Source organism: Rattus norvegicus, chromosome 18 (genome assembly GCF_036323735.1).
Source record: "Rattus norvegicus strain BN/NHsdMcwi chromosome 18, GRCr8, whole genome shotgun sequence".
Classification (NCBI taxonomy): domain Eukaryota; kingdom Metazoa; phylum Chordata; class Mammalia; order Rodentia; family Muridae; genus Rattus; species Rattus norvegicus.
In genome coordinates, this window is record NC_086036.1 from 25,333,036 (window position 1) to 25,345,266 (window position 12,231).

A 12,231-nucleotide genomic window follows, 5' to 3' on the forward strand; every position below is an offset into this window, starting at 1 on the left:
TTTTCATTTCAATAATTTTATACTCTTAACTGTTAAATTCACTCCCAAAGAGGCTAAGGGTAAGTATAGTTCACCAGCAATTCTTCTACGTAGCTTTACAATGTCTTGGGTTTTTTTTTTAAGGCAGTGATATCTGGATAGACAGATTTCCCTTTGTCTCAGTATCCCCAGGACATCACCATCTGCAGTATTCATAGCATCATATGCTTGCTTTATCTAATTGAAGTTGTCATGTCCCTTGGAAAGTGGAGAGCATCTTCCGCTCTCTGTTTATGTCAGAGCTCACATTTACACATATTCTCTCAACCAAGGTGGAAAAGCTCCTCGAACTTTTCTTCCACTTAATCTTGAATTTTCATGAACTCTTCTATTAAGCAGGGTCCTTCAAGTGGTGGCTTAAGCCTCACAGCAACTCTTCCATGATTCTTGACACCACTTATCACCGTCAGTAAGCATTGAGCTTTTGCTTACTATGAAAAGACAAGGTGTGAGGCATCTCAGCTAGAGCGATGGACAAGATCCGCCCAGCTGCACCATCCTGGTGGAATGTAAAGCTGCAAGTAATCATGAAGACAGAGAGAATTGGTACGTATGGCATTTGTAAAGAAAATTAACAATAACAGGCAACTGGCAAGGAGGCTGATGGGTGACATGGCTCAAGAAAGATCTTTCTCAGTTGACATTGCACTTAGACCTGACTCAGGAAATGGACCCAATGATCAAAAGGACTGAAGAATGAATGTTCTTATTAGAGTAAAAACGGTAATTGAAAAGTCGGCCATAAACCAGTGGGAATTTCCAAGGAACAGGTAAACTTGAGTAGCATGAGGTGACCAGAGGATGGGGAAGCCTGAGTGACAGGAGGTGGCCAGAGGATGTTGAGCCCAGAAGCAGGAGCTGTGGTGAAAACATCCCCAACAGGGCCGAGTTCATCTAGTCTGAGCTTAGATTACCAAGTACACAATATGGCTGAAATCATAGGCAACACACAGTTAACAAGGAACAAAGATGGGATTTAAAAGGAATATTTTCTGACCAGAGGCTTTATAATGTTATATTTTGAATATAGGTATGTATTACATAGATATGTGCTAGCGAAATATTTTAAAATGCCAATAAAAGTCAGCATTTTCCTATTTCAAACATAAATGATGTCAAAATCCACAAGAATGCTCTCTATGGCTTCAGCTATAGACAATGAGCAAAAATTCATGGTGGCAGAATAATTTTTAAATTTCCCCCTAGAATAGCTTATAGATGGAGCTGGAGAGATGGCTCAGTGGTTAAGAGCCCCTACTGCTCTTCCAGAGGTCCTGAGTTCAATTCCTAGCAGCCACATTGTGGCTCACAACCATCTATAGTGGGATCTGATGCCCTCTTCTGGTGTGTCTGAAGATTTTATGCATTTACATTAAATAAATACATCTTTACAAAGTACCTTATAGATTGTTAAACATAACATTATAAGACACAGTAATAGGGGAACATTTTAGAAGAAGTGACAATATTACAAATTTGCTGAAATTTAAAATGGGAAAGTTCTTCAAACTCCTTCGCTCTAAATGAAAATTCCTAGAATTAGAATTTGCAATAGAATTACTGTGTGAAAACTTACAATGTCTTACACCTGAGTGCAATTCTTCAGGTACTCTCAAGTTGTGGTTTTTAAATTATTGCTTCAAATCCTGTCAATAGTTTATTTTATAGTCCTGAAAAAAAAACATCAGAAGTGAAGAGGTTTTTTACTTTAAATTTAGAGTTCTTAGATAGTTTTGAAATACTATTTCTTGACATCTTATCTATCCTCTATCACTAAATGTATATGAATATTTTGTCTTTAATGAAAAACTATTTTCAAAACAAACTCTATTCAACTAATATTCTAGTTTTGTAAAGTTCAGAAGTCCAATTGCAATATATAAATTGCATTACACTCATGGCACTTGGGGCAACGTCTGTATGCATTTGATGAGGTCATACCTATCCCTGACCAAGGCACGGGTGTATGGCCTCAGAAATGTAATCGCCTCATTCAGGCAGTCATTAACATACAGATAGGGATCTATTGTTCCAGCGAAGCAGTACAGTTCTCATGAAGAACACAAGTGAAATCACCTTGACACAGAATCATAGATAAGTTATTTTAGTGAAAAGATAATTTTTATTATGTATTAATAACTAAAATACAGATTAGTCTGTATCTCACAGAATGACAACTTTTGATTGAGTAACAACATTGTCTTGTTATTGATGTTACTGCTGCTTTGTATCTCTTAAACAGCTGAAGTTATCCACATGATCTACGTGGAATTCTTTATTTGTATTCAACTAAAGACAACACAGTCTTGAAACTTCTAGACACTGCTTTCCAATTCTTGACGCAATAAAATATAGTAAGATGAAGCAAAAATTGTCATATCAAAATTGGACATTGCAACCCAACAGGAGGAAAAGAGTCCCAAGACTAGGCAAAGGAGTCACAGACCCACTTGTTCTTCCTCTCAGGAGTCCCATGAAATACTAATTAATAGCTATGATATATACACAGAGGACCTGGTGTAGACCCATGTAGGGCCTGTGCTTACTGCTTTAGGCTCTGTGAGCTCATATGTGCCTTGCTTAGTTGACTCAGGGCCTGGTTCTCCTGGTGTCCTCTGCCCCCTATGATTCTTATACTCTTTCTGCTTCCTCTTCTGCAGAATTTCCTAAGTTCTGAGGGAAGGGATTTGATGGAGTTCTCCAATTTAGTCTCAGACTCTCTCTCTCTCTCTCTCTCTCTCTCTCTCTCTCTCTCTCTCCATAATGTCCACCAGCGGGTCTCTGCATCTCTTATGCTGCCAGAGGAAATCTCTTTGACAATAACTGGATAAGGCATTCAGCAGAAGATCATTAAGAATAATTTTATTGATTTTTTTTAAAACCAGGAGTGTTTGGGTATACCCTAGGTCTCTGGACAATCTGGTTTCTGGTTCTTGATTACTCAAGCAATGTAGGGTATGGGTTTCTTCTCATGGGGAAGTCCGTAGGTCAAATCAAACATTGATTGGCTACAAGTTCTGGGTCACCATTGTCCTAGCATGTTTTGCAAGCATGACAGATTGTAGGTTTTATGGCTATGACAGAATGTTTTATGGCTGGGTTGGTTTCCATGTTTCTCTCTTGGCCATTTGCAGTGTAGTTTCTTGCACCAAAGAGACAAGAATGTGGAAAGGAAGATACATCTAGGTACCAGCTTGACTTCTCCGTGTTCAGTGCATTTTGTGGTTATTGTCCTTGGCAATGGAACCTCACCAACAGTTTGTGGAGAAGAACCCTTTGTATTAGCATCAGTCAGGGTTGTTTGCAGATTTCCATGGAACTCCCTTGGCCAACATCCCAATCAAATGCAATCCAGTCTTGCCATTGGAAGCCTTACATGGTGACAAGAAATGGCCAATTAAGAAGACTCCATAGTCCCATTATGAGGAGACCTCATTAGGATGATCTACATATAGTCCAGGAAGTTTCCACTACACTAGGATTCCACACCACCCCTAAAGTGCCCCTCAATTACAGGCATCTTACCGTGTATCTTCTTCCTCCATTCCAACCCCCAACCTGATCCCTCCTACTCCTGTCTCACCTGCCTACATTCCACCCATAAAATCTATTCTAGTTCCTTTTTCCAGGGAGATATATTCCTCCTACACCCCTCTACTCTTTGCAACCTCTCTAGGTCTACAGATTATAGCTTGGTTATTATTTACTTAATGGCTAATATCCACTTACAAGTAAATAAATATCATATTTGTTTCCCTGGGCTACCTTACTCGGGATGATTTCGTCTTTCTAATTCCATTATTTTACCTACAAATTTCATGGTGTCGTTTTTCTCAAACCTGAGTAATACTCCATTGTGTAAATGTACCATTTTCTTTATTCATTCTTTTGTTGAGGAACATCTACAGAACGTTTCCACTTTCTGGCTATTATGAATAAAATCACAATGAACATTATTGAGCAAGTGTTCTTGTGATAGGATGTAGCATCCTTTGAGTATACATCCAAGAGTGGCATAGTTATGACTTGAAGTAATTAATTCCCAACTCCCTGAGGAACTGCAATATTGGTTTCCACAGTGGCTGTACAAGTTTGCTCTCCCACCAGCAGTAGAGTGTTCACCTTGCTCTACATCCTCACATGAGCTGTCACTCGTGTTTTTGATCTTAGCCATTCTAACAGTTATAAGGTAGACTCTAAACATAGTTTTAATCTGTATTTCTCTGATGGCTAAGAATGTCAAACATTTCTTTAAGTGTTCCTGAGCCATTTGAGAGTCCTCTAGATAATTCTTCCTTAATCAAAACTTATCAAAACTTTATCATAAAGGACTTGCAAAAACAAAGTCATGTGGGGAAATTAACCAGATCTAAAGTCTGTCCATTTCCATAAACTGCTACACAGTTAGAGTAGCCATGTGTATGAACTGCTATACAGAGTAGCCATGTGAATGAACTGCTACACAGTTACAATAGCCATGTGAAGCTGGGGAGCTTTATCTCTAGGCCTATAGCTTCGCATCACATATACTTTATGCACTTATCTATAAGTATATTATCACCAAAGGCCATGAAAAACCAATGACAGAGATCAAACTAAATCTTCTTTCATGACACATGTCCATGACCTACATTATTACCTTCTGCATTGCCTAGTATTTACTTTCCTTCTTCTCTTTTCTGCTTGCTAGTCTGTAACAATACATATACTTTTATGCACACCCACATGTTATTCTGTAACATTTTTATATACATATTTATATATACACACATGCTATTTTGTAACAATACATATATTTTACACACAGAGAGAAAGAAAAGAGAGAGAGAGAGAGAGAGAGAGAGAGAGAGAGAGAGAGAGAGAGAGAGAGAGATCTGTGCTCTGCATATAAAGAAGAAGGTACAGGATTTTGTGATTCAAATTTTTTATTGGATTTTTTATTTACATTTAAAATGTTATCCCCTTTCCCAGTTTCCCATCCATAACCCCCATATCCCATCCCCCTCCCCCTTCTTCTATGAGGGTGTTTCCCTACCCAATCCCCCACCCCTTCCTGCCTCCCCACTCTGACATTCCCCGAAATTGGGGGGAGGGTCCAGCCTTGGCAGGACCAAAGACTTCTCCTCCCATTGGTGCCCAACAAGGCCATCCTCAGCTACATATGCAGCTGTATGTATATAGGTCTGTCCATGTGTACTCTTTGGATGGTGATTCAGTCCCTGGCAGCTCTGGTTGGTTGGTATTGTTGTTCTTATGGGGTTGCAAGCCCATTCAGCTGAAGGTGCAGTTTTTATGTGACCCCACTTAATACTATACATTCTAAGTCTATCCATTTTCCCGCAACTCCTTTGAGACACCATCTAACCCTAGTCAGATGACTATCATCAAGAAATCTGACAACAAATGATAGAGAGAGAAGAACATCTATTCACTGCTGGTAGAAGTGCAAATTAATGCAAGCCATTGTGAAAACCAGTCTGGAGATTCTTCAAACCATAAAAAAATAGAACTTCCATTTGACTCACCCATTTCACACTCAAAGAACTTTATTACCTACCATAGAGATATTTGCACCATCATGTTTATTGCTGCTTTATTCATTACAGTAGGAAAATTGTACCAATCTAGATGTCTAACAGCAGATGGATGGGCAATGAAAATATGGTACATATATAAAGTGGAATACTATGCAGCTCCTAAAATACAACTTTCTTTCAATTGGTGAGTACAGTCATATACTCTCCAGGTGTCTTGTTCACCTATTTTGTTTTTATTTTTTTTTCAAAAGAAGTTGCTGTGTGCCCTCTCTATACTGTGTTCTTGGGTTAAAAATGAATTCCTTAGTCAAGGGAGGAATAGCCCTATGAACATCTTGTTAGTGGAACAGAATTACTCACAGTCATTAAAATATTAGGTTAGCATCATATTCTACAGCAAATGGAGTAATTGTTATTTAGATGTTACTTCTTGGTCTTGACCACCCAAGCGAAGTGGTGGTAACTGGGTGCTTTTTTTTACTCAAACCATGTTGTGGTTTGCCCTGGAGTTATCTGTATTTTGATGCTAATTCTGCTGCCTCAAGGACAGCTGCCTAGTCACTACTCAGGACTCACATGACTTCACCAGAACCTTCTCCCCATTTAATTTGTAAAATACAGGTGTGGGCAGGTACAGGATAGAAGGAGGCCTGTCATTGGATGAGAAAGCGGGAGAAAAGTTTGAAGGAAGAGGAGGAGACTGGAATGGAAAGAGGGATAGACAGAGGGGAGAGAGAGGAGCCAGTAGACAACAAGGAAGGTGATGTTAAGATTCCACTCTGTATTTACAGGTTGTTATTAATGTTCTTAAGGGATGGATGTGGACTGGACTTTGTATGTTTAGGTGGGCAATTATATCTTATCAATTGGGTCAAAGGTTATTGTGTTGTGTGTTCTTTCATGTAGCGATTTAAGTGTAAGAAAGTGTGCAGCGGCTGGAGAGTCTGGGCCGCCACAGAATTGGGATGTGTGTTTCTGGAATGGAAACCTGCCTTGGGAACTAGATAGGTAGAGAGATTGCTGCCAGCCTCAGTGTGATAGGGGATGGAGCAAAGCAGGTGAGAGGCTTTTCTGATGGAGTCGTAAGATGTCTAGCAGACCAGACCTAGTGGAGGATAAAAGACAGCCTTTTACTTTTTATATTTTTACAACAACAGATGGCGAAACAATGTGATGGGCAAGAATCCACTAGTACTCCTAAGAGTTGAGAGAAAGTTTTATTTTCTAAGAGGAGACCAGCGCCATGTTAAGTCACATGATGTCTCAAGTGCGGGAACTTTTAAACAAACACAAAAGCAAACTGTGCTTGCAGGCTGTAGGTCCCCTGCTGTGTGATAAGTAATGGCAGATCATAGAGTTAGAGACTAAAAGCTTCTTTTTAAAGAAACTTGTTTAGAAAGTCTTTCAGGATACTCATATTCCTTCTAACGTGGGCTCCACGGGAATTTTTGGTTGAAGTCCTAGTTAGACAAGCTACTTGTTAATGACAGGTTAATGACACATATTATTAGTAGGCGATTTAAGTTTGTTTTTAAGGAGAGAGTACAGAGATTACTCGAATCAGGTGGGGATTTTCACCCATGGTTCAGAACTTAAGGAAAAGTAGTCACTGACTCCAAATAGAGGGTTGTGATAAATGTCTGTAACACCAGGCAGAATGAATACAGACATACATTATAGAAGTTATTAAGGTTAAATAAAAATCTGTGGCTCTGGGTAGAGAGCTTAACAGATGGATATGTTTTGGGCTAAAGTCCTAATTTTTTAAGTTGCTTATTGGTGTTAATTGATAGAAGGGACAGCGAGAGTAGCCCGTGGACAACATGGCAGGTGACGTTAAGATTCCGCTCTGTGTATTTACAGGTTGTTATTAATGTTCTTAAGGGATGGATGGTACTGGGCTTTGTATGTTAGGTGGGCAATTATATCTCATCAATTGGGTCAAACGTTATTGTGTTGTGTGTTCTTTCATGTGTAGATTTAAGTGTAATGGAGTGTGGGGCGGCTGGTCTGGGCCACCACAGAGTTGGGATGTGTGTTTCTGGCATGGAAACCTGCCTTGGGAATTGGATAGGTAGAGAGATTGCTACCAGGCTCAGAGAGAGGCCTTTGGCAGTGTGATTTGGGATGGGGCAGAGTGGGTTAGAGGCTTTTTGACTGAGAATTAAGATATCCAGCAGACATCTTGGGGCACTGGTGGTGGTGCTACATGCCTTTGATCCCATCACTCAGGAAGCAGAGGCAGGTGGCAAGGCCAGCCTGGTCTACAGAGTGAGCTCCAAGACAGCCAGGAATGCTACACAAAGTAACCCTTTCTTGAGACATCAAAATAATAATGTTATTAATAGTATTATTATTAAGAAATCTGGAGGTAATATTTTTACTAAGAATAATTGAAAGTTGTCTTAATTTATTGGGAGAGTTAAGAGCCTATTGAGTAAACAATTGAATAAATGAGTAGATCTAGGTTAGATTCAAAATCACCATGCATAAATTTTGTTTTACTTTCTACAGAGAAGACCCTAGGGCCAGGGATGAACTTTGAAGCCATCTGAGAGTCTTCATCTCTACAGTGATGCATCTTTTTTTCCCCTCTGTTTTCTTTTTTCCCTTTCTTTCCTTCTGACCAGTGTGGCTCTCTGTATACTGTCTCTTTTGTTGATGGATGAGAGCTACACTCTCTGTGGGTATTAGAATGAGTATGAAGAATGCAGTTAGGAATTGCACTGGTCTAGGAAATGGTAATAGTAGATTCTCTTCTAGTGCTGTGGTCTCACTAGCTATGGGGAGTTAACTAGGTCTACATTGCCTGGCATGGATCCCCTCCTACTGAGTGGGCCTTAAGTCCTTAGACAGTTTTGGTTACTCTAAGATAGAAGTGCCACTAAGATACCTTTGGGGTTATCTTCCTCCTGAAGGTCATTGTGTTTTATAAGTATTACAGATGCTAAGACTTTATTCCTCAGCAGATTGCATAGCAATTTCCAATACAATGAATGCTAGTCCTAAGGGAGGCAGCATCCAGGTCAGCATCAACTCAATTCTTCCAATGTCCTGTATCTGAAATATGGTGTCTTCCAATTCTGGGAAGCAGCCAAGGGTAACAGCAATAGCCTATATTGTTTGGGAAGCTCTTGGGGTCTCCTGATCAATAACTCAACAAGAAGTTTCTCATGCCTGAAACTGTGGATTTTGTTGGAAAGACTATGGTTCTTTGTGGGAAGCACTATTCTCCTAAATAGTATAACTTCATGGATATATAGGTACAGATACAGATATAGATATAATCATGATATTTATGTATGAAATAAATACCATACATATGATATATATATTGATATATATATACACACACACACATATATATATATATATGGAGAGAGAGGCATGGTATAAGTACATTTATGCATATTTATACACATATACTTTGTGATATATATATATATAATATAGTATAGCATACTCATACCCATACATGTATATTTATTACATTATATATATCTATATATGTGTATCTACACATGTATGTATACATATATAATGTAATTTTAGATAAATATAAAATGTTTTCCTATGACTTTTTCAAACATTGTTATTCATCCTTCTTCCTTCCTCCCTTCATATCCCTCTTCCCTTTTCCATTTAATACCTTCCCATTTTTCTGATTTTGCCCCTTCAAACCTGTGTGCCCAGACATTCCCTTCTCTAGAACTCCTTCCCTCTCCCCATCCCAGCACTGGTCCCTTTTCACTTTGCTGGTTTCTGTGTTCACTCAAAACTGTATACTTACACCTGAAGATCTGGAGTAGGAACCAGGATTAAAAGAGAGCACACGCTGATGGTCTCTCTGTTACCTTTCACTGTAGCATTCTCTAGTTCTATCCACTTGCCTGAAAAGTTCATGATTTCCTTTTTCCTTATAGCTGAATAGACACCGCATGTCCACTATCCACTCATCAGTTGAAGGATATTGAGGCTGTTTCTATTATGTGTTGGTACAGCAGCAATGGACACAGCTGAGCCAACATCTGTGGAATAGGATATTGAATCCTATGTGTGTACTAGGAGTAGTGTGTGTTGTAGCTGAGATATCTACAACCTGATCCCTGTTGAAGGCTCAGGAAATATCTTGGAAGAGAGACTTGGAATACCAGGATGATTCCTAAGAGACTGTCCTCTAAATAGAACATGGGAGTTGTATCTATGAAAATATCAACAATATGGTAGTCTAAACAAGACCTACATAATTGCCGCACCAGGAAACATGTCAGTGCAGATGAAGAATGATAGGCATCTAATGACTAAGAGGGGAAGAAAATAGTCCTTTCCAGGGGAGAGTTTCCTCAATTGTTTACCTAGTGACAAATAGTCAGACCAAGTGAGCAGCGCTAAATGGACTCCGCAAGTTGTATTTTTATATTTACATGTATGCATAAGTAACAATAATATGTAAGGAAAAATAGAGATAAACATGATCACAGAAGGAGGACTTGGGAGAAAAGCAATGAGGGACAGAGGAAGGAGAGGCAGGTGGTGATAATAAGGGATTGAAGATGGTCAAAGTACATTATAATACATTTATGAAATACCATAATGAAACCCATTATGGTGTATACATGTTAATAAAATATGATGCCTTCAATATTTCTTCCTGTGTCTTTTTTTCTAAAGATGCTGTTGGAACAAATTTGTCTGGTGTCATCCCAGAGTGTGATCTCTTCTGTCACTGGCTATATTATGCAACAATCTTAAGATACTTAAAGCAATCAGACAGGTTAAGCTTAGATTCAGACACAGAGAACTGTATTTCGGGGCCAGAAAATAATGCATGCATTTATTATTATTTATTATTATTATTATTTATTATTTATTATTATTGCCAGATGACTTTATAAATCTTCTCACCGCAGCATTATTCAAATGATCTCTAAGCTGGAAATATTCCATCATATACTCCTCAACAGGAGAATAAACATATCAACAGTAATCTATCTATACAATGGAGTAATAGCCACAAAACAGTAAACCAGTGGAAACATCAGTCCATTAAAAAATATGGAAAATCACCCTAGCCTACAGAGGGGACAAAGAAAGAGCCAAATAGGATTTTATTAGTGTGAAGTCTCCATTTTAACTTTTATTACAATTGTTAGAACTGAGTTTTGCCTTTGAGCCTCAGAACACAAAATTATTTATGATTTTTCCCAAGAATCCAAACCTTTCCTGGTGTTCAGCAAAAGAATTAAATATAGTACATACAGTGAATGCTGTAGGCTATGAAAGCTTAATTTTCTCAAGAAATCCTAGATGAGAATGCTCATTATATTACACTTAGATGGGAATGATTTTACAGATACAATCGCATCAAACCAACGGTGGCTGTCTCAAGAGGGAATTGGATAACACACTTTTCACAGGACTTATGGCACAACTGGAATGATGTCACCATGTGAGTGTAAACACATAAATTTCCCTTCAACTGTGGTAGTGAGATATAGAACAAGAGAAGAAGCCAGAGACAATAAATCAATACTTCAGTGTAGCTGCACATTAGCCGTGATGAGCAAGACTGTGATTTAACAGAAAATGGTCATGCTCTGAGGCCATCTCCCAGCTGACACTAGATCTCTTCAAATCAGCGACTGGGATAAAGCAACACTCTTCAGGGGCTGAAACATGCAAACATCTCCAGAGAAGCTTTCAGAGCAGATGATTTCTTTCCCTTTTTTAAAAGATTTATTTATTTACTTTATGTATGTGAATACAATGTCACTCTCCTCAGACACACCAGAAGAGGGCATCAGATCCCATTACAGATGGTTGTGAGCCACCATGCGGTTGCTGGGAATTGAACTCAGGACCTCTGGAAGAGCAGTCAGTGTGCTCTTAACCGCTGAGCCATCTCTCCAGTCCCAGCATATGATTTCTTAAGAAAGTTCCCTGAGCTGTACAGCTTACCCACCGTGTTTCCAGGAGACTGAGTCAGGAGGATCATCTGAACCCAAGAACTTGAGGCTAGTCCAGTCAACAGAGTGGGATCTGGTCTCTAATCAAAACCATTCTTTGGTCACCTCAGAAAAGGCGCTCACAGTGGCATCCCACTCAGTACTGAAGTGCACTTGATTTCTTCATGTGCCCAGTAGAGCTGTGGTCATCACATGCAGGCTATCAGTGTTGCGTCATGGATGGGGCTCCTAGGGCCCATCCTCTTTCTGAGGGGTTATTGGCAGTAATGGTTGCTAGGGAAGAGATGTCATATGTTTCAGTGATGTCACCACTGTTAAGTTGCTATGCTACAATAAGCAATATCCCACCAAGGTCCTTGCCAACTATTCTAATTAAACTCAGTGGGTCACACATAAGAAGTCAACAAGAGAGAAACAGTTTGGGAAGAAGGTGGTTTTAAGCAGGTGAAAGGGGGGAAAGAAGGAAAGGAGGGGGAGGGGAAAGTAACAAAAAAACTATTAAATACTAATATGAAACTGTCAAACATTTAAAAGTGGGAAAAACCCTGGTTATAGGAAAGGAAATAACATACAGTAAAACTAGAAGAATAACAATCACGTGTCGTTGAAACTCAATGACACGTTTTCCCTGTTTACAGTATACATGCTCAGAAAACAGTAAACTAATTATTTAACAACAACATTAAAAG

General features: G+C 39.1%; 1 long non-coding RNA gene across 1 annotated transcript; it reads right to left on the reverse strand.

The window, feature by feature from the left end:
* LOC102549443 (uncharacterized) lies at window positions 1-11,827 on the reverse strand. The gene is made up of 3 exons (XR_361296.5): window positions 11,539-11,827; window positions 1,616-1,709; window positions 1-554 (listed from the first exon to the last, which is right to left on the reverse strand). It is a non-coding gene; the product is annotated as an uncharacterized LOC102549443 (long non-coding RNA).
* Window positions 11,828-12,231: the final 404 nt, after the last annotated feature.